The sequence below is a fragment of the Manis javanica genome, chromosome 11 (assembly GCF_040802235.1).
Source record: "Manis javanica isolate MJ-LG chromosome 11, MJ_LKY, whole genome shotgun sequence".
NCBI classification, from domain to species: Eukaryota; Metazoa; Chordata; class Mammalia; order Pholidota; family Manidae; genus Manis; species Manis javanica.
Window position 1 is genome coordinate 84,504,199 of NC_133166.1, and position 26,557 is coordinate 84,530,755.

General features: G+C 35.0%; 1 protein-coding gene across 6 annotated transcripts in view; it reads right to left on the reverse strand.

Moving 5' to 3' along the window:
• COP1 (COP1 E3 ubiquitin ligase) overlaps positions 1-26,557 on the reverse strand; it is a 218,696-nt gene that overhangs the window by 50,391 nt on the left and 141,748 nt on the right. The gene's annotated exons all lie outside the window — the stretch shown is intronic.

Below are 26,557 nucleotides of genomic sequence, written 5' to 3' on the forward strand. Positions count from 1 at the left end.
GGGGCTTCTTGAGACATTCCAAGACCATTATTTTTCCCAGTGGTGGCAATAAGGCTTTTTCTCAAGGTTTCTGTACCACTGAGTTAGTTTGTTTTTACAAATTTGCCAGTATTTTTGCTGCTTATATGAAGGAGTATTCCCACATTTTATCTTATGTTTATTGTAAATGCATTAAGTGATCACCTCAGATAGCATTCAGCTTATATTGTGGAGGTACAAAATGTACAGCTGCAATTTGTTTGGCGTTATGTTAAAGTAAAAATGGGAAAAAAATTTATTCTAAGTACTGTGCTCATGTTAAATTTATCAGTTATAAAGATTAAATTTCTCTTTTGCATTTGTAACAAATCTGCAAAACATTTTTGTAAAATAAATCTTTAATTTTCAAGTGATTTTATAAGCTGAAAATAATTTGGTATTATAAAAATAGCATAATATAGTATAATATACTTACTACCCTATTCTTAGGCTAATGAAAACACAAAAGGGTATGTAATATGTAAAAGAGTTTGGAGCCTAAGTATAAAATGGCAGATGTTTCTGTAGACATGACAACCTCAAAAACTGCACATCAGTCCTCCAAACCAGTTTATAAGGTACAGTGGATTTATTTTCGGCAAAATATATATTAGTCCAACATATTATTATTATTATGTCATTGGGTCATTTTCTTTTTTTGGTGGTGGTGGAGTTCATATTTTACTGTATTTAGTTGGAATCTGATTTGACTTTACAGTTGCTTAAGAGCTAGGAACATACAAAGGTGGACAACATTTTTATATTTGTATATATACTTTAGTGATATGATAATAATAGTTTAGGTCAATGGTATGTATGTGTCAGGGGAGGTGTCCTCAAACAATTTTCTTTCCCTTATAAAGGTAATGTCTTCCTGAAGTGTCACCATAATTTTTAAAATGTTCTTAATGTTGAGAATTTTATATATGAACCCATTTGTATTTCTTTTCTTGCCCTCCTCACTTTTTTTTGAAAAATTTCAAATCTGCAGACAAGTTAAAAGAACAATACAACAAATACCTTTGTACCTTTCAATCTAGTCTCACCAACTGTAAATATTTTACCATATTTGCTTTATCGTCCCCTCTACAAACACACCTACCCATTGTTTTTCTTTCCCCCTTGAACCATTTGTAAGTAGTTTCAAAAATCAGGATACTTTATCTGAAAAATATCAGCACTACATTCTAAAAACAAGACTCTCCCTAATACTACTATATCGTATTTGTGAAATTAAAACTGACATGATTTAATATGTATTTTATATTCAAATATCCCAATTATTTAAAAAATATTCGTATAGCCTTTTATTTTCTTAGCTTTGCTCAAGCATCACTCACTGTATTTAGCTTCCATGTTTTTTTGCTGCATTGTATATAATCATTTCAAAATACTGTTTTTTTTTTGAAGCATCCAGTATAGTTGTCTTACAGAACATCCCACATCTTAATCTGTCAGAATGTTTTCTCTGTAACATATTCATGTTAGATATTCTTGACAAGAATACTATAAAGGTGATGGTCCTTCCTACTGTAACACATCAGGAGTCAACAGAATATTTGTTCAAATAGTTACACTAAATTTGATTGCTTAGTTAAAGGCCCCTCTCATAGCCTTGTCAATGTAAAAATAAGCTGCTTCTTTTATTTTTACCCCTTAACCAAACCATGCTACGTACACAACCATTAAGAAGAATACCAATATAGAACAATTTCCAGTACAATCAATAATTTTCCTGTAGGGATACTAAAATACACAGTTTCACTATTAATAAATTAATCATTGTTGATATGCTAAAATGGTAAGGTGAAAATAATTTATTTGGAATAGATGTAGGAATCTTACTGAACTTGTGTTTAATGAAGAATTCCTTATCTTTACTAAAGAATAAAACAACTATAACTGGTAAGTCAAAGTTTTTAAATACCATTTGTAACCCAGGCATTCTAGCCTGTGTTCTCAAAAGCAGGAATACAAAAGAAGCAGACTTATTCCATACGTATGGCCAATCACAGATCAAATTAATTTCAGGAATCTTGAATTCTATTTGTAGGCTTCCCAGCTGCTCGGGAGCTTATAAAAGTTCTCAATTTTGTCTTAGCTTTTGGCACCACCATGATGGAAGTGGGTGACAGAGAAAGTTGGAGAAGTCCTTAAAAAGTTTTCCTTAGGCAGGAAAAAATTTCTGCGTATTTAAAAATACATAGGTATACTAGTTACTGATATTTACCTCATATAGCTGTTATTATTGATTGTAAAAACAATAATTACATAACTTTTTACTTCCTTTAAGTCTTTGATGAATCCTCAGATACACTTCAGAGATCTGAAAGAAAGCTAATCTTTGGAAATAATATCAAGCTAGTATAAGTTAAATAATACAAATATATATGGAATACTTTGGAAGCATTTTATTTTAACATTTGTTCTGAATTTAGTTGTTAGATCTTTGTTCACCATTTCACAAGGAAATCAGAAATTATTATTGCTCATTGTTTACTGTATACAATCAGCCCTGGATTCCAGACTAAATAAACCTTTAAAAGATATACTAACTTTAGCTCACTATTACATAGCCTTTACTTTATGAATCACCCCCTTAATCTATATCAATTCGCAGAAGGTACACAAGCAACTATGATATTCCCCTAGTATCATACAAGTAGCAACTACCTATCATCTGTGTGTTAGATCAAGTAACAATCATGAAATCAGCAACAGTTAAAAAACAAATGAAAATAACTTCCAGTTTCTCATATAAGGAGCTTGGAAGTCAACACTCCATAAATCCTAACAACTATATTGTGAACAGACTAAAAAATCAACATATCTTCTAAGATCTGTAAAAGAGGTGGGGGCCCAGGTCAAACTGCTGTCCCAAAGGCTGGAGAGAAGCTGAATACAGGGAGTCACAGTTTATCAAAGCAGAGACTCACATGGAGAAATTGCCATGAGAACCTGTGCCTGGGTATAAAAACCTGAACTGTAACTGAAGAATTTCCAGAGGCTCAGTGTAGACCACTGAGAGTTAACTCTAGGGAGACCCAGTCAGGAGTCCGCCACAAACAAATTTTGTCAGATTTATTTCCAGGAGCTTGATCAGGTTCTCAGAGGAGTTTTACAGTCGTGAAAATACTCTATGATACTATAATGATGGATGAATGTCATTTATAAATTTGTACAAATCCACAGGATATACAGCACCAAGAGTGAACCTTAAAGTAAATTATGGATTTTAGGTGGTTAGGATATGTTAATGTAGGTTCATCAATTGTAACAAATACACCTGTTTGGAGTACATTTGGAGGGGGATGCTGGTAATGGGGGAGGCTGTGCATGTGTGTGGCCAAGAAGTATATGGAAAATCTGTGTCTTCCTCTCAATATTGCTGTGGACCTAAAACTGCTCTAAATAATTAAGGTCTTAAAAAAAAAGAAGTCTCAATTATGTATATTTACTCAAAATTTAAAAAAAAATTCTCCACTAGGAAAAAAACAGCAGAAACATTAATAACGAAGTCCTCCTTCACCTAACTTACTTGCAACCCCAGAACATAAAATAGATTAAAGCAGAGCTGGTCTAGTTACAGTACAGTTAGGAACAGGAGCTCTTTTTAACTAAGCCTCTTTTCTCCCTATCCAATAGGCCTTCCCATCCATCTGCCAACTCTTGAGTTTAGCTCTGTGAGCCAAGCTAAGACAAAGTTTCTGGAAATGTCCTCATGTAGATGATACGTAGTTAGGCAGACAATTACAATATCCTAGGTGGGTATTTCCCAGGTCCACACCACCTTTTCCTTTCCTGCTAACTCATCAATATCTAGGTCCCTGGATTACTGAGGCCAGAAACTTTCCATCACCATCATCTACCAGGCAACACAACTTCAGCTCACATGTATACTTCTCTGTTTTTTATATTCTGCTTTCTTTCTGACCCTTTGTGACTTCAATACTTTATAAATTATGCATCTAAAAAAAATTATATTTTATCTAAAGTAACGTGTATCTGAAATAAATGTCAAGAAAAGATTTTCAGTTTATCTAATCCATCATATTGTTAGAATCAGAACTCCCTATTTTGAGTAACATTACTTTTCTTGGTTATAACCATTTGAATAGTTTAAAAATAAAAAACTGATTAACCCTCAACTCATAACATGTAAGTAATTTTTTGGTGAATTTCACAACTGTCCTTCCATTTCCAGAGGTACTTTGATCCAACCTAGGATACAGACCTGTATTTTAACCAGTGTTCCAGAAATAGTAAGTGTCTTTTATAACAGTAATACATTAAGCAGACTTCCATGTAAGAAAATGATTGAAAAACTGACCTGATACAGAGAATTTAAGAAAAAAGATAATGGAGATTTGGAGCTCATTCTATTTAATGATCTCCTTTATACTATTTTTAAAAAGCCATTATGAATCCTGTTATCTTAATAATAACAGTTACTAAGATTGATGTGTGCCTCAGATTTAAAAAACTATTCTACTGCTACTTTTCACAATGTATTATAATTTATTTGCTTATCTTTTCTAACTGTGACATCCTTCAGGGGAAGGGTTTTTAAATTTTTTGTATGCATAGTTACAAAGATAAAGTCATTTAAAATATTAATGTTTATAAAGTTAATAAATGAATGATATAATTCTAATGGATAGAATTCCAGGTACCCTTATTAAATATGATAAGAGAAAAAAAAATTTTCTTTTGTTTTTTAGAATGGCACATAGTCAAACTCCTCTAAGTAATCACCATTTACTTTCTTTATAGGGACTATGAGAAATCTTTATATATGTATGTATTTCACATTGTATAAGCAGATCTATAGTTGAAGTGGAGAGTACAAAGTTCATTGAGTATATGTGCTTACTGACTGGTATCATAGCATTCTCTTTGTAGATCCACGGTGTACCTTAGTATTTAGTATCAATATTCTAGTTACACAATATCAGGTGGCTCGGTTTGTTGTTTATTCTCTGCATTTAGATATGGAATATATCCATCTTTCTGTATCTATTTATTCATCATCCACCCAACCATTTATCCATCCATGCAAATTGAGTAAGCATCTTAAAGACATCACAATTTCCAAGTTAGCTAAAATACAGCTTTTGGACATTGGATTAAAGATAGCAGCGTGAGAGGATAGACAGAGGTTTCCTCCTAAAACTGGATACAATTAGAAAATTTAATTGACACAACTAATCCTGAGAGGGCAACAGGAAATAGGACGCGTCAGACTGCACACACCTGCTAAAAAAGCAGACCTCTCGCAACAGGGTAACGTACCAGAGCTGTGGCTCCGCAGGACCTGAGCCCTCCCCCACCCCAGCTCACCAGCGGGAGGAAGAGAAACGGAGCAGGGAGGGAGTGGAAGGCTTGGGACTGCTGAATACCTAGCTCCAGAGATCTGCACTGGAAGCACAAACCTACATTTCATGGTGCTTTCATGAGACTCGCATGACTACTGGGTTGGAAAGTTAATACAGGCAGAGGTCCTGGGGAGACAGGGATTCCGGCTGCTTGTGAAAAGCAGGGATCCATATCCAGCTGCTCTGGGACAAAAACTTATACCTGTGTGCCTGGCCCAGTGCAGACAGGCACAGGAACCAGGAGGCAGGCAACAGCTCTTTCCTACCCCCAGTACCGCTCCCCTGTGACCCCTGACATTGCTTCAGGGGCTCAGCAGCAACAGAATAGAGCTTCTGGACACTAGAGGGCGCCATATACAAACATGAAACGCCAAAGGAACCTTGTCCAGAGTAAAATTGTTAATACAACTCCAGAGAAAGATTTAAGTGATATGGACCTCGTGACTCTTCCTGAAAGGGAGTTCAAAATAAAAATAATCAACATCCTAATGGAGGTACGGAAAGACATCCAAGAACTCAAGAATGAATTCAGGTCAGAGATCCAATCGTTAAAGAACACGATGGAGGGTATTAAAAGCAGGTTGGACACAGTGGAGAAGACAATAAATGAAATAGAAACTAGAGAAGAGGAATACAAAGAAGCTGAGGCACAGAGAGGAAAAAGGATCTCTAAAAATGAAAGAATATTGAGAGAACTGTGTGACCAATCCAAGCAGAACAATATTCGCATTATAGAGATACCAGAAGAAGAAGAGAGAGAAAAAGGGAAAGTGTCTTTGAGGAGGTAGTTGCTGAAAACTTCCCCAATCTGGGGAAGGAGATAGTCTCTCAGGCCATGGAGATCCACAGATTCCCCTACACAAGGGACCCAAGGAAGACAACACCAAGACACATAGTAATTAAAATGGGAAAGATCAAGGATGAGGACAGACTGTTAAAAGCAGCCAGAGGCAAAAATAAGATCACATACAAAGGAAAGCCCATCAGACTAACAACAGACTTCTCAGCAGAAACCTTACAAGCCAGAAGGGAGTGGCATGATGTATTTAATGCCATGAAGCAGAAGGGCCTGGAACCAAGATTACTTTATCCGGTGAGATTATCATTTAAATTTGAAGGGGGGATTAAACAATTTCCAGATAAGCAAAAGCTGAGAGAGTTTACCTCCCACAAACCATCTCTGCAGTCTATTTTGGAGGGACTGCTATAGATGGAAGTGTTCCTAGGGTTGGATAGCTGTCACCAGAGGTAGTAAAATCATGGTACGGAGGGTGGAGCAGCTGATTGCGAGGCAAATGCAAAATTAAATTGACTATACCCAAAGCCAATCAAGGGATAGAGAAAAAGTATAGAATCTGATACCTAGTATATAAAGAATGAAGGAGGAAGAAAAAGGAGGAGAAATAGAAAAGAACCTTTAGATTGTGTTTGTAACAGCATACTAAGTGAGTTAAGTTAGACTCTTAGATAGTAAGGAAAGTAACCTGGAACCTTGGGTAACCACGAATCTAAAGCCTGAAATGGCAATAAGTACATACCTATCAATAATCACCCTAAATGTAAATGGACAGAATGCACCAATGAAAAGACATAGAGTCACTGAATGGATAAAAAAACAAGACCCATCTATATGCTGCTTACAAGAGACTCACCTTAAACCCAAAGACATGCACAGACTAAAAGTCAAGGGATGGAAAAAGATATTTCATGCCAACAATAGGGAGAAAAAAGCAGGTGTTGCAGTACTAGTATCAGACAAAATAGACTTCAAAACAAATAAAAAAGAGATAAAGAAGGACATTACATAATGATAAAGGGCTCAGTCCAACAAGAGGATACAACCATTATAAATATATATGCACCCAACACAGGAGCACCAGCATATGTGAAACAAATACTAACAGAACTAAACGAGGAAATAGACTGCAATGCATTCATTTTAGGAGACTTCAACACACCACTCACTCCAAAGGACAGATCAACCGGGCAGAAAATAAGTAAGGACACAGAGGCACTGAACAACACACAAGAACAGATGGACCTTCTAGACATCTACAGAACTCTACATCCAAAAGCAACAGGATACACATTCTTCTCAAGTGCACATGGAACATTCTCCAGAATAGACCACTTACTAGGCCACAAAAAGAGCCTCAGTAAATTCAAAAACATTTAAATCCTACCAATCAACTTTTCAGACAACAAAGGTATAAAACTAGAAATAAATTGTACCAAGAAAGCAAAAATGCCCACAAACACATGGAGGCTTAAGAACACGCTTCTAAATAGTCAATGGATCAACTACTAAATTAAAATGGAGATCCAGCAATATATGGAAATAAATGACAACAACAACACAAAGCCCCAACTACTATGGAACGCAGCAAAAGCAGTCTTAAGAGGAAAGTATATAGCAATCCAGGCATGTTTAAAGAAGGAAGAACAAACCCAAATGAATAGTCTAACATCACAGTTATCAAAATTGGAAAAAGAAGAACAAATGAGGCCTAAACTCAGCAGAAGGAGGGACATAATAAATATCAGAGAATAAACAAACAAAATTGAGAAGAATAAAACAATAGAAAAAATCAATGAAACCAAGAGCTCGTTCTTTCAGAAAATTAATAAAATAGATAAGCCTCTAGCCAGACTTATTAAGAGAAAAAGAGAATCAACACACATCAACAGAATCAGAAATGAGAAAGGAAACATCACGACGGACCCAACAGAAATACAAAGAATTATTAGAGACTACTATGAAAACCTATATGCCAACACGCTGGAAAACCTAGAAGAAATGGACAACTTCCTAGAAAAATATAACCTTCCAAGACTGACCAAGGAAGAAACACAAAATCTAAACAAACCAATTACCAGCAAAGAAATTGAAGCGGTAATCAAAAAACTACCCAAGAAGAAAACCCCCGGGCCAGATGGATTTACCTCGGAATTTTATCAGACATACAGAGAAGATATAATACCCATTCTCCTTAAAGTTTTCCAAAAAATAGAAGAGGAGGAAATACTCCCAAACTCATTCTATGAAGTCAACATCAACCTAATACCAAAACCAGGAAAAGACCCCACCAAAAAAGAAAATTACAGACCAATATCCCTGATGAATGTAGATGCAAAAATACTCAATAAAATATTAGCAAACCGAATTCAAAAATATATCAAAAGGATCATACACCATGACCAAGTGGGATTCATCCCAGGGATGCAAGGATGGTACAACATTCGAAAATCCGTCAACATCATCCACCACATCAACAAAAAGAAAGACAAAAACCACATGATCATCTCCATAGATGCGGAAAAAGCATTCGACAAAATTCAACATCCATTCATGATAAAAACTCTCAACAAAATGGGTATACAGGGCAAGTACCTCAACATAATAACGGCCATATACGATAAACCCACAGCCAACATCATACTTAACAGTGTGAAGCTGAAAGCTTTTCCTCTGAGATCAGAAACAAGACAGGGATGCCCACTCTCCCCACTGTTATTTAACATAGTACTGGAGGTCCTAGCCATGGCAATTAGACAAAACAAAGAAATACAAGGAATCCAGACTGGTAAAGAAGAAGTTAAACTGTCACTATTTGCAGATGATATGATACTGTACATAAAAAACCCTAAAGACTCCACTCCAAAACTACTAGAACTCATACCGGAATACAGCAAAGTTGCAGGATACGAAACTAACACACAGAAATCTGTAGCTTTCCTATAACTAACAATGAACCAATAGAAAGAGAAATCAGGAAAACAATTCCATTCACAACTGCATCAAAAAGAATAAAATACCTAGGAATAAACCTAACTAAAGAAGTGAAAGACCTACACCCTGAAAACTATAAGAAACTGTTAAGAGAAGTTAAAGAGGACACTAACATGGAAACTCATCCCATGCTCTTGGCTAGGAAGAATTAATATCATCAAAATGGCCATCCTGCCCAAAGCAATATACAGATTTGATGCAATCCCTATCAAATTACCAATAACATTCTTCAATAAACTGGAACAAATAGTTCAAAAATTCATATGGAAACACCAAAGACCCCGAATAGCCAAAGCAATCCTGAGAAAGAAAAGTGGCGAGGATCTCACTCCTCAACTTCAAACTCTACTACAAAGCCATAGTAATCAAGACAATTTGGTACTGGCACAAGAACAGAGCCACAAACCAGTGGAACAGATTAGAGACTCCAGACATTAACCAAAACATATATGGTCAATTAATATTCGATAAAGGAGTCATGGACATACAATGGGGAAATGACAGTCTCTTTAACAGATGGTGCTGGCAGAACTGGACAGCTACATGTAAGAGAATGAAACTGGATCACTGTCTAACCCCATACACAAAAGTAAATTCAAAATGGATCAAAGACCTGAATGTAAGTCATGAAACCATAAAACTCTTAGAAAAAAACATAGGCAAAAATCTCTTGGATGTGAACATTAGCGACTTCTTCATGAATATATCTCCCTGGGCAAGGAAAACAAAAGCAAAAATGAACAAGTGGGACTTTATCAAGCTGAAAAGCTTCTGTACAGCAAAGGACACCATCAATAGAACAAAAAGGTACCCTATAGTATGGGAGAATATTTTCGTAAATGACAGATCCGATACAGGATTGACATCCAAAATATATAAAGAGCTCATGCTCCTCAACAAACAAAAAGCAAATAATCCAATTAAAAAATGGGCAGAGGAGCTGAACAGACAGTTCTCCAAAGAAGAAATTCAGATGGCCAACAGACACATGAAAAGATGCTCCACATCACTAGTATCAGAGAAATGCAAATTAAAACCACAATGAGATATCACCTCACGCCAGTAAGGATGGCCACCATCCAAAAGACAAACAACAACAAATGTTGGCGAAGTTGCGGAGAAAGGGGAACCCTCCTACACTGCTGATGGGAATGTAAATTAGTTCAACCATTGTGGAAAGCAATATGGAGGTTCCTCAAAATGCTCAAAATAGACTTACCATTTGACCCAGGAATTCCACTTCTAGGAATTTACCTTAAGGATGCAGCACTCCAGTTTGAAAAAGACAGATGCACCCCTATGTCTATCGCAGCACTATTTACAATAGCCAAGAAATGGAAGCAACCTAAGTGTCCATCAGTAGATGAATGGATAAAGAAGATATGGTACATATACACAATCGAATATTATTCAGCCATAAGAAGAAAACAAATCCTACCATTTGCAACAACATGGATGGAGCTAGAGGGTATCATGCTCAGTGAAATCAGCCAAGCGGAGAAAGACAAATACCAAATGATTTCACTCATCTGTGGAGTATAAGAACAAAAGAAAAACTGAAGGAACAAAACAGCAGCAGAATCACAGAACCCAAGAATCGACTAACAGTTACCAAAGGGAAAGAGACTGGGGAGAATGGGAGGGTAGGGAGGGATAAGGATGGGGAGGAAGAAAGGAGGTATTATGATTAGCATGTATAATGTGGTGGGTGGGGGAAAGGGGAGGGCTTTACAACACAGAGAAGACAAGTAGTGATCCACATCTTACTATGCTGATGGACAGTGACTGTAATGGGGTTTGTGGGGGGGGACTTGGGGTAGGGGAGAGCCTAGTAAACATAATGTTCTTCAAAAAAAAAATACAGCTTTTGGTTTCTTGAAAAAAACTTTACTTTGTCTTCATTTGTAAAAGACCTCTTGGCTATTTTTCAACACTTCAATTATGTCAGTGGCTCCACTGATTTTTGACCTACAGTTTACGATGATAAATCTGTAAATCTTTTTAAATTAAGGTATTAAGGTATCACTGGTGTACAACCTTATGAAAGTTTCATATGCACAACACTATGGTTTCAACATTCACCCATATTATCAAGCCTCTCCCACCCCACTGCAATCACTGTCCATCAGTGCAGTAAGATGCTGTAGAGTCAATACTTGTTTTCTCTCTGCTATCCTGCCTTCCCTGTGACCTACCTATATTGTGTGCTAATTATAATATCTGTATAATTTTTATTTCACTGTACATAATATTTCTTTTTACTCTGTTTTGAAGACTTGACTTGTTTTCAGTGTTTTAACTATGATATGGCTAGGTATTTTTGGTCTGTTTCTGTTTTTATTCTTCCTGTTTTTGAGATTCTGTGAGCTTCTGGTATCTGGTTTGTTTTATCTTGGAAAATTCTTGGTCTTTATCTCTTTAAACATTTCTTCTGTCGTTTTCTCTCCTTCTACAATTCCAATTTAAAGTGTGTTTGACTATTTGATATTGTCTAGTAACTTTTGGCTACTGTATTTTGTTCTTCCTTTCCAGTTTCTTTGTTTCATTTTGAGTAATTTCTATTGATATACCTTCAAGTTCACTCAGTTTTTCTTTGTATCCAATCTGCTAATACAATCCATCAAATAATTCATTTTTGATAATGTATTTCTAGCATTTCTATTTCATTTTCTAAAAATACTTTCTGTCTCTCAGCTGAAATACTTCAAGCATGTCGTATGCCTTTCCCACTGCATCCTTTTGCATATAATGTTACTCAAAAATTTCCACCTCATACCTCAACATCTGGGTTAATTTATACATCTGCTGATTCCTTTGAGTCTTGGCAATGGGATGCTTGCTCTTAATTATTTGTATGTCACATACTCTTTCAAAGTTTTCCACAATGAGCTATTGTCACCTTGTGCTTAGTGTGGTTCTAGGTTAACAGCATTTTTCTCAAAATTCCTGCTTTACTTTTATCTTCTAGCAATTCCTGCATGTCTAAGCCTAAGAGAGGGTCTTTCTCCATGCTATTATCCCTCACCCATTGTTAGCTGGCTCCTGCTTTTTTTCCTTTGCTGCTGGGATTCTGGTTGGAACAGGGGTTCTCAGTTCTGGTCCATCATGAGTCAGGCAGGGTCCATATGCCTGAGATTCTGGTAGGAGTCTTCTTAGCATTTCAAAACCTCACCCTCATAGCAGCCCAACTCTACATAGCATCTGAAGAAGTCTTAGGTAAGAAAAAGTTTCATGCCACTCTGTAAATGGTAGTAGATTTCTGCTTTGTATTGATGCAGGATCCTGGGTTCAAGAAGTTTTCCTGTTCTTCTCCCAGTAGCTCAAAACTTCTGCTCCACATGAGTGGAAGGTCCAGAGAAAAGGGAGTTGTTTTGTGCTGTCTTTTCAGTAAGAGCTGGTCACTTCATGAACTACTGCATACTACTGCCCTGCCCCATTCATTCTTGTGAGTAGCCAGTAAGGGGCCAAAGAGACGAGCTTATAGGTTAAGTGTACACTCCTCATGCATTGGGCTTCCAGTTACTCTATAATGATATGCCAGCCTACATTTGACCTTTAAAAACACATTAAAATTTTGGCTAATTTTTTCTTACAAGCTTCTATGGTAGCTACTTCTTCCTCCTGTGGTTTGCAAATGATGAATAGTTCATATGTCCCATCTTTTCTTGGAGAGGTTTACCATTCCTTCAAACTCAGTTCCCATGCCTTGTGACCTCAGCTCGCTAACAGGAGTCAAGAGAAGTTATAATTTTATAGCTCTATAGCTTTTTCTGTTTTTAAGAGGAGAATAACATTTTCTGGTGGCCTTCTATATCCTAAACAGAAGTAGAATTCCCAATGTGTCCATCTTTTTTTTTTTTGAGAGGAAGCCATTTATGTTTAGTAGACTTATCAAATAGAGAAATACATTTGCGATTTAGTAATCTACATACTTCTTTACTTACACACTAAATAACAAGAGTCTGTGGTGGGAATAATCACTATTCATAATCTCAAAGTAGTGATATGCCTGATATTTTGAGATACCGGCAACAACTGGGAAGTGATATGAGGAAACCTGTGATTTTTATCTGTGACCAAAGTCACTGCTAATTCTACTGTGGTTTGTGGCCTACGTTGGAAACACTGAATAACAGAGGTCAGTGAAAACAAGATATAATATTTCCTCAGCCAAGTTCACAGAACCCTTAATCCTCTTCACCTTCCTCTGCATTAGAGTTTCGAGATCCCCTCCCTCCTCATTCTTGTTAGCAGCTGTGTAATAGTTCATTGACTTTCTTACTTCCAATGTGTCCATCTTTTGACAAAAGTTTTTCATCATGCCTATGGAACACATGCTCTAAAGCCTTGCACATTTACAAGGAGACTACACGGATTCTGCCTAGTATGGTGCTCCTTCTCATCCCTATCAGTCTAGAAGAGTAATGGCTTAGTCATTCCTGCTCACTAAGCGGTAGCATCTTTTTATGTACCCTGCCTAGAAAATTTTAGCTTATCTATTGCAACCTTTTTCTCAATAATCAGTTGTCTGTCTCTTTGATATCTGTATCTTTATATAGCTACTTAGAAATAGTTTTCCCCAATAAAATGACTGGGGAAAAGGATAAATACAAGGCAGTCAAATCTAAGCTGATGGTAAACAAAAACCTTAATAGTTTATTAGCAACATCTCAGATGTCTTTATTTGACTGGTAACCAAAAAAGGCATTTATGCAATTTTTCTGGCATGGCAGAAGAATTGTACAGGGAGAGTTAACAAGAATTGAATAATACACTGGTGGTAAGGAAAAGAAATCAGGAAATGTATGTATAGGATTGTGGGGAAGAGACCCAAACATGAGTTTGAGAACCACTGGTAAGGGCAGAAGGCCAAGAAGGACTAGGGAAAAATGGAGAGGAAGAGAAAGGAGGGGAGAGAGGAGAGGAAAGAAGGGGAGGAGGAGAAAGAAAGGGAGGTAAGGAAAGATAGAAGAACAGAGAATATAAAACAAAGAGAAGGGAGGAAGGCTAGAACGGAAAAATGAAAGCTGGAAGAGGAGACACTCCACCATCTACAACTATCCACCCTCATCTGCCCCCAAATTAACTAACCAGGTAGATTCACAGACTTTTAAATTTTGCCTAAAAGAATACTGAAAAACTACACCCTCACCAATTTTTAAATCAGTACTTAAAAATGTTTATCATATATTTAAACATTTGAAAGAGTTGTCATTTGTAAAATATTTGGCTACATGCTAAAATACAAATCAAGTGTATACACTAAATCTAAACACCATAATAATTTGATGTTTTAACATCATTCTTAAGAAAAATGAACAAGCTTTTTTTAATAATAGAAAACTTCACATAATCTTTTCCTTGAATTTGTATTTTCCTTCTTGTAAAATCAAATTTATCCAACTGATTTTATGCTGTCTTTTTATACTAAGTCTTACTTGGTATTCTATTCTCTTTCCTGAAAAAATACAGATATGCATATACATACATTAATTTCATTTTCGGTCACTAAAACACTCGAATTATAAAACATTTTTTCCATTTGAGTTACCATTAAAATTATTAAAAAATACAACACATTTTGATAATTATTTACATATATAGTTATGACTATATATAATTTTGGTAATTACTTTTGATGAACAAAAGTAATATTTTTGTCCATTTTTATAATATTTTACTGGAATTGTATATCTTCCTAAGATGGTTGTGGCATCCCCTCTCCCTCTGCCCTTTGTTCTCACTTTGTTCTGTTAACTGCAAATAAATATTATATACTCTTAGAATGCCATTCTTATTGTTTGGCATTAATTCCATTCCTTTGTTCATTCCTAGATATTTCTGTATTTATATACAAATATAGTCACAAAAAATAGTCACAGAAATTAAAGTTTTCTTACAGTAATGTCACTCAATTTGTAAAATTCCAAGTTTATGCCAAAATGACATAGTAATCTACTACCAAAAAATACTTTAAATGATCTGACATCTTGACTAGACCATTCTTCAATTTTATTAAATGTAAAGAATTAGAGCCATCTACCTTGTCACCTAGTAAGAGTAATTTAAAGTCACAATTTATGAAAAATACTAAAATGATTTTACCAATATCACATCAATTGTACAGGACTATAATTCCTTATCCCAAGCACTTGGGGCAGATGAGTTTCATAATTCTGAATTTTTCAGATTTTTAAAGGACATAAGCTTCACGTTGTGCAACATTCCCAGTAAGGTTTGTGTTAGCACCCTGTAATCAAATATGCTAGTATTTCTGCTGGAAAACTTATGAACATTTATTTACACTAAGTGGGATATATAAAAGTAAGCAGCCATGCTCTAGATGTGGCCATGTTATCTAATGAGCAATGAGTTTTTAGTATTCAGTTTTCTCGATTTCAAATTTCAGATAATGGATTATAGACCAGCATTAATTATATCACTAATTAATATAATCTTTAAAAAGGTGCAAAAAAAGTAGTACAATTTTAATAAAACTTAGTAAACAATGTATTTGGATGCACTACTTTGCCTTTTGCTTTTGTTACTTTCTACTTTAAAAATATTTTTTGTCACAGCCTTGGCAATGCAGATTTAGCTCAACAAATTATATATACAAAAGAACTAGATTTAATCCTAGATTTAATCTGTCAGACTATCTTTTTTAAGTTAAAGTGTTACTATGCATCCCTGAAAACACCTTATTTCTGAATTCTAAGTCAGTGACAGATAAATGAGTAAATAGGGCGTAAATTTACTGCTCAACTGAAGTAAGAACATCCTCGTTCGGTATTTGTGCTCCCATGGGACTTGAGAATAAGAAGCAACACAGACATTTTTTGACAGTACTCAGAAGAAGGAAGAAGCCCTTTAAAAATTTTATTGACTTCCAAAGTTTCATTCAACAAATATCTAAAGTAAAAGCACTATGAAATGGTATAAAATAATACTCTAATACCACGTTTCACTCTTAACAGAAATATGTGTAAGACAAAGAATGACAGGACATTACTGTAGTAACAACATTTAGAATTATTCCTTTGATAATCCTGAGGTTTTTATAGCCTGGAACAATGAACCATTTAAGATTCGTAATGAAAGATAGACTGTTTTGCTTTGTTTTATTTTATAAGACAGGTAAAAAGCTATTGTAAAAGATGAAATGGAAAAAAACTGGCGCAACACCTCAAGCTTCACTGTCAGGCATATCAAGTTATATATGAAACTCGAGGATCTAAAAACTGATTTTCTACAAATCTACAAATGCTTTTAAACAAGTAAAAGCCAGTGAAGGTGACATAACTGGCTATAAGTACACTGCTACTCTATATGTAATGATTTTTTAGTAACAGAAGATGATTACTAATTAGCCCTGATAATCATATAGAGAAATGGTCTTTATTAATTTAATATCATAAAATTTCATAGAGTAGTGTATTAATTAGCTATTGCCACAAAATTGCTGTACAGAAAACTATTCCAAAATTTAGTAGCTTAGATCTTTCAAATTTATTCTTACTTATCTGAGAGACAACTTAGGTTGGCTGATTTCAGTAGAGCTTGTTTATGTGTCTGGAGGTTGAATGATCCAGCTGGGGCTAGGAACAACAGCTGCTCTACATGTCTTTCTTCCTACCTCTGGGAGCAACAGCTAGGCTGAGCATATTCTCTGCATGTGGATGGCAGAAGGGCAAAAGCAAGCAAGCCAAACTATGCAAGCATATTTCAGACTTCTGGTCGTTGTCACACCTACCATCACTTGGGCCCAAACAAGTTACATCACCAAACCTAGAGTCATGGGTGGGGTTGTTTCCCACAGTCAGAAAGTATTGATTCATGGCAAAACACAAGGAGGGGGGAAGAACTGAGACCATAAATAAAATTTACTTTAAATAAACAAATCTTTCAGCTTCTTGCAACAATAGCTTAATACTGATTAGAGACCAATTACATTGCCTCTGTCATTAACATAAAATTAGTAGAATCTAAAACATGGTTTAATATACCTTAAGATTAATTCAGAACCACTCATAGAGAAAGAAGTGACTCTTACAATATTAAAAGGTTTAATCACTGCATTTATGCATTAGACGGTCATAAAAAGATGAGATAATAATCACTAAACAATCCTTTAGAAAGCTCTTTGTGGACAATAGGAGGGGGAAAAAAGAAAGCTCTTAGTTTCAACTACTGACATGGCAATCTATATGGTCTATCTAAAACTATAATCTTGGTGGGGAAAGAAGAATAGTCATATATGAAATAATTCAATTAAGCCCTTTAAGATAATATTTTAACCATGGTCTCGGTCTAATGACTATCTGTAACTCAGATACTAGTGGCTAAATTTTTTTTTCTGTAGGGACCCTTTGTAATACAGCCTCTTCTCCAATCCTCATTCTAATTTTCTCACTAAATAACCCATAAGTAATATGATTTGTCAGTCTACTGTATTTAGCATATTAACAGAAATCTGACCTCGCAAACACAATGTAAAAAAAACAAAAAACATTTAAATTCAGAAAGATGATTTCAATTACCTAACACAGGTTTTTCAAATTAAAGTAATTCATATGACAGATTTTTACAACAATCTATGATAATAAGCCATACTTAGATGTCAATTTTTTAAAACCTCAATAAGGAAAAATACATTTATTGAGGACCCTTGTAATGAGTCACATAAGATCATGAAGTAAAAACTTTCTCTTATTGAATGATATTTGAATAAACAATGATAATCTTGCTTTGTTCTGGCATTGGGCTTATTCTACTAATTCCCTTAACACATCCTAGCTCTAAGTGATTGCAAAAAGAAACATAAATGATAAAGCTGACTCTGAAACCTTAGTGACCTACTAGGAATGGGAGCAACAAAATTAAATAATTTTGATGAAGTCTCAATCTTTCATTAGGAAAAAAACAAACACCTTGAGAGAGATTACTGTGTTTGTTCACTTAAACCACTTTCACTTATAAATGCCAACATAAGTCAACTTTAAGAAGTTTCTTTGGTAATAAAAGTCACCAAGGAAAAAAAATAATTTTCTGTGAATGTCTATGTGCTAAACTTTTAGTATTTGTTTAGTTTACTACTTTGAAAAACCCTTCCATCTTTTTTGAAAAAACTTTTTAAAAATGTTTATTTCTGACTTGGAAAAATTACCTGCCTATAGAAGAATCTATAAAATATATGTGAGTACTTTCAAACCCCCTTGTAACTCCAACAACTGGTTACCAATATAATATTCCTATACCTTAAGATCCTCCCATACATCACATTTTCTTTCTCTCCACCTGAGAGGTAAGCACTATACTTGAAGTTACAATAATTATTCCCTGTCTTTTCTTTATGGTTTGACCATCTATTCCTATAGTCAGTGAATATATTCCTCAACAACAGTCTTTATGCACGTTCATAAATAGAATTGTAGTGTATGCTCTCTGTGACTTTCATTCAACATTTATGTTTGTTATTCAACCACATGCATTCATGGAGCTGGAGTTCATTCATTTTCACTGCTGAGTATGTTCCACATATTCAATGTGCAAACAATGATATATATACATTACTTAAAAATGTTTCTGTAGCACAAGGCTTCTCAAACTTTAGAGTGGATAAGAATCACCTGGGAAAACCTACTAGAAAAGAGGTCCCCAGGGACCAACTTCAGAAATCCTGATTCAGCAGGTCTTGGTTAGGGTCTTAGAATTTGCTTTTCTCATAAGCTCCGAAGTGACTACAACACTGTCACTGTGCAGACTAACCTCTGAGCAGCAAGGCTGTAGGGTGTATTTATCCTTTTCTTACATGGTTGAAAGAGTTCTTCATATAATCTGGAAACTTACACTTTGTCATTTATATGTGTTCTAAATATCTTCCCCCAATTAATGACTTTTTAAAAAATTATTTCTTCAGGTATTATTAGATGAATATTAGTTTTTAATTTTATTGTAGACAAATTTATCATGATTGATTCTTTTTATATCTTAAAGTCTTTCTTTTCATAAGATCATGAAGACATTCTCTCTTATCTTCCAAAAACTTCAGAGTTTTGTTGTTTACACTTACGTTGTTTGGTTACATGGAATTCATTTTGTATATTACAAGAGGTAGAATTACAGTGTCATTTTCCCATTCCAATTATAAGTATGAAAATTTCATATTTTCCAAACTCCTATGTAATATAATCTCTACCAGGTGTCAAACATCTATACATTTGTGAGTCTTTCTGGTTCTGCTTCACCAATATCTACTCCTGTACCACAATGAAACTGTTTTATTGCCCTTTCTTTATCCTTATTTTAAATATGCCTCTCATAAAAAGTGTGTTATTGCACTTTGAATATTTTAACTAGTCTGCTAGTGTTTGCCTTCTACTTAGAGCCATAGGCCTTTTCCATTTACTATAATTAAATATATTTGAGTTTCTAACTATCAGCTTATTTTCTGTTTCTTAATTATCCCAAATTTTCTATGCTTTTTTTCTTCTTTCCTTTCTTGCTTTCTTTTAGATTAGCCAAATATTCTATTCTTTCCTCCCATTCCAATGATAGTTTGGAATTTGTATTTTAGTTCTATTATTTCAATGGTTTCCCTAGAAATTCCATCAGATATTTCATACTTCCCAAGTATCTGTAGTACTTATGCAGTATTAGTTTCAAAAAAATGAATAAGGATAACATGTCTATTATATTAGTAACAGCTGAATAATAGATGTCTGACTTTAAAATATCTCTACATTTAATAAAAATATAAAATGCCCTGTGAAGCCCATATTTTTAGAAGATCTAGACAAAGTGCTACTTACAGGCTGAAGGTAGACAGATATAAATAGGTGAAAGAATTACCAGGTACTTCAAAGTTGTTTTTAGATTCTAACACTCTCAAAAGTAGATTTTTTTTATTATAAAGTAATAGAAAAATTTGTTTCTTGTCTAATACTGGCTTTATACATGCTACTTTCACTTGAATTCACTCAAACTACTTGGAAACTTGAAAATGAAATATCTTTGATATTCATTTCCCAACATTATCAATGCAGTACAGATAACTGAGACACATGCTCATGAATGCTATGACACTCATCAGGATTTATTAAATAAATATTTAGACATTTAATTTAAATGTGAAGAAAAAGACATCACCCTCAATGGCAACTTCATTATAAAATAAAAGACAAGGCAAATTCAAGAACCTGACCAACCTAAAATGTTTCTGATTACTTAAAATGGGAAAACTTATTTAATAAGTTTTATTATTTTTATTAAAAAATAATAAAATCAAAATAATACTAATTTTACCTTTGATTTATATCACTAATTTCCAGGGGAAAGAAACTATTATTTTTATTAAAAAATAATAAAAGGTACCCCAAGCACTTACATATCCCCTTACTCAAGCTTCTCCATGTTAACTCTACAAGGTGAACTAAATTAGGTTTCATAGCTCCTTAAGCTAAACACCAGGTTCTTAAGTTAGAGAGAATAAATTATAATTATGTTTTGGTGACTGTGATGTGGGGAGGGTAGTAAATATGTATATGTGTGTATATATATATCCACAAACACACATATATAGTATATATAAGGCAGTCCATAAATTGACTTCAGAGAGCTAAAGTTATTTTTAAATTGTGTTTTATATAGTATAAACGTATCTTTTAGAATCCATCCTGATTCAAAAAAAGAAAAAATACTGTTCCAAGTGAAGAAAAATATCTATTAGATTCCTCAAAAAAATACTAAATATCTGTCTATATGGAAAGATACCCATAAAACATTAACAGCAGCACCTTTGAGAAGGTAGATTATTAATGTCTGATTAAGGGAAGCTTAAGCTTTATCTGTAACATTTTGCACTATGTGTTTAATTAAATATAAACAATTTTTAAATGATCACATAAATTTTTTAAAGTGGATGATATGTAAGATAGCTTCAGTTAGCTTTACTGAAAATCAAGAAATCTTTATGGAAGGAGCTCTATAAAAATTCTTTGGAGCAAGTATTTTCAAAGAGTAAACATGAACAAAGAATAAGGAATAGTGAAGCCAATTATAGAGACCTTAGAGCAGAGAGCTATGGAGTCTATATTTATTCTTTAAATGATGAGACGCCACCAAAAGTTTTAGAGTAAGAGATATAATACTGTTGTTTAAAAATAAATTAATCAACCAAATAACCAAAAAAGATTATTTTTTCCTTTTGTTTAAGAGTTATCCTACAGCAAATCACAAAAACTACTAAGTATTGAAAATGGGAAAACAAATGGGATGTGTTTATGTGTATGAACTGCTTAGTTTACTGAGTAACAAAGAGTTTATACACTAACCAGAGCTAAAAATGTTTACTGATAATAGAGTTAAATAAAATGTTTCAGAATTCCTGTTGTTCTAGGAACAGTATTCTTTCCCAGTGAATGTTATCAGCATAAATGCCACCCCTGAATCAAAATAATACTAATTTTACCTTTGATTTATATCACTAATTTCAGGGGAAAAAAACTATTATTAATTTAGAGAGAATGTTTTTAAAGTACCCATAAATCCTATCTGTTATACTAGTTACAGTCTAAAAAATTTCAAGATGCTTCAAGTTAGTATGCAAGCAACTCTAATATTCTATTAAAACCACAGATTGCTGGGAATTCTTTTTACTTTAGTCTTACAATGCTCTCCCAAACTGGCTTTAGAGTAGATAAACTGAAGAAAAATTGTGTTTCTAATTTTTTTTTCTTACTCAAAAAGAAGACATCATGTAATAATCAAGTAAGACAATTAATAAACACATTTACACTTATGTTACAAATGTTACAGTATCTTCTGGTAAAAACATGCTTCAGATAATCTCAGGCCTTAAGAATAGATTTTAAATGGCTTAAAAGTTAAAGACTTTTGAAAGATGATGTAAGAGGTGAGACAGGGGTCTTCTCCTAAAACCACATATAATACAAAAATAAAACTAATACAACTAATCCTGAAAGAGCAACAGGAAAGAAGGCTGCGCAAGACTGCATACACCTGGAAAAAAGAACTGACCTCACAGAATAGAGTAACGTACCAAAGCCGTGAGCTGATGGGACCCAAGCCCTTCCCCCACCCCACCTCACTGGTGGGAGGAAGAGAAACAAAGCAGGGAGGGAGTGGAGGCCTAGAACTACTGAACACCCAGGCCTGGAGATCTGCTCTTGGAGCACAAACCTACATTGCAGAGTGCTCTGGAGATTAGTGGAGTTGGAAAGCTAAGACAGGTGGAATACCTGGAGAGACTGAGATTCCAGCTGCTTGTGGGAACTAAGGATCCACATCCAGCTGTTCTGGGACAAAAGAAAGGTGGGCAGTCTGAAAGACTTCCTAACAGCAAGAGGGCTGCTAAAGGGGCAAGGATTGCAGAGCTTATTGCTCAGGAGAAAGGACAGGTGGATGAAATTGTCCACGTGCACTCGGCCCAGAAGTTTGGGAACTTTCAGGAGGTTCAGGCACTCCATCCCCCTGGATGGATAAACAGCTCCAAGGCCCCCACCATGATATGCAGCCTGGTGCACATGCCGCCTGGCCAGCCCACACTGACTCGCAAACCGGCAGCCCCTGCCCTGGCGTCAGGCCAGTCAGAGAGAAGGACCACCTATGGTAGTTACAAATGAAAAGCATACAGGCTTACACCTGTGTGCTTAGCCCACTGGTTCTGGCAGTGGAGACAGGCATAGCAGCCAGGAAGCAGGAAACAGCTTTTTTTTATCCCCACAGGCACCAGAGGAGCTCTCCTGTGACCCCCAAAATCGCTCCAGGGGCTGAGCAGCTCCAGAGAGTAGAGCTTCTGGGGACTAGAGGACACCACATACAAATATGAAATGTCAAAGGAACCTAGTTCAAACCCAAATCCCACAAACACCAGAAAAAGGGTCAAGTGAAACTGAGATTTCAAAATAAAAATCATAAACATGCTCATGGAGGTACAGAAAAATATTCAAGAACTCAGGGAAGAACTCTGGACAGAGATTCAATCATTACACAATACAATTTCAGAAATGCAACATAAAATGGAGGGATTTAAAAGCAGATTACATATAGTGTAGGAGACAGTAACTGGAATACAAATTAGAGAAGAGGACTACAAAGCTGAGGCACAGAGAGAAAAAAGGATCTCTAGGAATGAAAGAATATTGAAAGAACTGTGCGACCAAGCCAAATGGAACAGTATTTGTGTTATACGGGTATAAGAAGAAGAGAAGAGAGAGAAAGGGATAGAAATGTCTTTGAGGAGGTAATTGCTGAAAACTTCCCCAATCTTGGGAAGAAGATAGTCTCTCAAGCCATGAAAATGCACAGATCTCTCAACACAAGGGACCCAAGGAAGATAACACCAAGACATATAATAAAATGACAAAGATCAAGGATAAGGACAGACTATTAAAAGTAGCCAGAGAGAGATGAAAGATCACATACAGAGGAAAGACCATCAGGCTGTCATCAGACTTCTCAACAGAAACATTACAGGCCAGAAGGGAGTGGCATGATACATTTAATGCAATGAAGGAGAAGGGCCTCGAATCAAGAATACTCTCCCAGCAAGATTATCATTTAAATTTGAAGGAGGGATTAAATAATTTCCAGATAAGCAAAAGCTGAGAGAATTTACCTCCCACAAACCATCGCTATAGTGTATTTTAGAGGGACTGCTATAGAAGGAAGTGTTCATAAGGCTAAATAGCTATCACCAGAGGAAATAAAACTACAGTAAAGGAAGTAGAACAATTAATTACTAAGCAGATGCAAAATTAAATGAACTAGCCCCAAAGTCAGTCAAGGGATAGACAAGAAGTACAGAATATGACACCTAATATATAACAAATGGAGGAAGAAGAAAAAGAAGGGAAAAAAAGAACCTTTAGATTCTGTTTGTAAAAGCATACTAAATGAGTCTAGTTAGACTGTTAGATAATAAGGAAGTTACCCTTGAATCTTTGGTAACCATGAACCTAAAGCCTGCAATGGCAATACGTACATATCTATACATAATTACCCTAAATGTAAATGGTCTGAATACACCAATCAAGATAGAGAATCACTGAATGGATAAAAAAACAAGACCCATCTATATGATGCCTACAAGAGACTCATTTCAAACCCAAAGACATACACAGACTAAAGGTGAAGGGATGGAAAAGATTTTTCATGCAACTAATAGAGAGAAAAAAGCAGGACTTGAAGTACTTGTATCAGATAAAATAGACTTCTTAACAAAGAAAGTAACAAAAGACAAAGAAGGACACTACATAATGATAAAGGGGTCAGTCCAACAAGAGGATATAACCATTATAAATATTTATGCTCCCAACATAGGAGCACCTACATATATGAAACAAATACTAACAGAATTGAAGGGGGAAATACAATGCAATGTACTGACTGATTCTAGGAGACTTCAACACTCCACTCACTCCAAAGGACAGATAAACCAGACAGAAAATAAGTAAGGAGGCAGAGGCACTGAACAACACATTAGAACACATGGACCTAACAGACATCTACAGAACACTCCATCCAAAAGCAGAAGGATACACATTCTTCTCAAGTGCACATGTAACATTTTTAAGAATAGATTATACACTAGGCCACAAAAAGAGCCTCAGTAAATTCAAAAAGACTGAAATTGTACCAACCAGCTTCTCAGATCAAAAAGGTGTGAATCTAGAAATTACACAAAGAAAATGAAAAAGCTCACATACATTTGGAGGCCTAACAACATGCTCCTGAATAACCAAATGGATAGTAACCAAATAAAAACAGAGATCAAGCAATAAATGGAGACAAATGACAATGATTCAACAATGAAAAACCTTTGGGACGCAGTGAAGGCTGTGCTAAGAGGGAAGGAAGTATACTGCAACACAGGCCTACCTCAGGAAAGAAGAACAATCCCATATGAACAGTTAAAACTCTTAATTAATGAAAATAGAAAAAGAAGAACAAATGAGGTCCAAAGTCAGTAGAAGGAGGGACATAATAAAGATTAGAATGGAAATGTATAAAATCAGGAAGAATATAGAAAGAATCAATGAAAGCAGAAGCTGCTTCTTTGAGAGAATAAACAAAATAGATAACCCCCTAGCCAGACTTATCAAGAAAAAAAGAGAGTCTACACACATAAACAGAATCAGAAATGAGACAAGAAAAATCACTATGGACACCACAGAAATACAAAGAATTATTAGAGAATACTACGAAAAATGTTTTGCAGCACACTGCATTACCTAGAAGAAATAGACAATTTTCTAGAAAAAAACAACCGTCCAAGGTTGACCCAGAAAGAAACAGAAAATCTGAACAAACCGATTACCAGCAATGAAATTATATTGGTAATCAAAAAACTAACTAAGAACAAAACCCCGGGACGAGATGGCTTCATCATTGAATTTTATCAAACATTTAGTGAAGACCTAATACCCAACCTCCTTAAAGTTTTCCAAAAAAGTAAAAGAGGAGGGAATACACCCAAACTCATTCTACGAGGCCAGCATCACTCTAATACCAAAACCAGGTAGACAACACAAACGAAGAAAATTACAGACCAATATCCCTGATGAACATAGATGCAAAAATACTCAATAAAATATTAGCAAACCGAATTCAAAAATACATCAAAAAGATCATCCATCATGATCAAGAAGGATTTATTCCAGGGATGCAAGGATGGTACAATATTAGAAAATCCATCAATATCATACACCACATCAACAAAAAGGACAAAAACCACATGACCACCTCCACAGATCCCCAAAAATCATTTGACAAAATTCAATATTCATTCACGATAAAAATCTCAACAAAAGGGGTATAGAGGGCAAGTACCTCAACATAATAAAGGCCATATATGACAAACCCACAGCCAACAACATACTTAACAGTGAGAAGCTGAAAGCTCTTCCTTTAAGATCAGGAACAAGACAAGGATGCCCACTCTCCCCACTTTTATTCAACATAGTTCTGGAGGTCCTAGCCACAGCAATCAGACAACACAAAGAAATAAAAGACATCCAGATTGGTAAAGAAGAAGTTAAAATGTCACTGTTCACAGATGACATGATATTGTACATAAAAAATCCTAAAGAATCCACTCCAAAACTACTAGATCTAATGTCTGAATTTAGCAAAGTAGAGGGATACAAAATTAATATGCAGAAATTTGTTGCATTCCTATACACTAATGACAAACTAGCAGAAAGAGAAATCAGGAAAACAATTACATTCACAATTACATAAAAAAAAAATAAAATACCTAGGAATAAACCTAACTAAGGAAGTGAAAGAGCTATACCCTGAAAACTACAAGATACTTATGAAAGAAATTAAAGAAGATACCAATAAAGAAAAT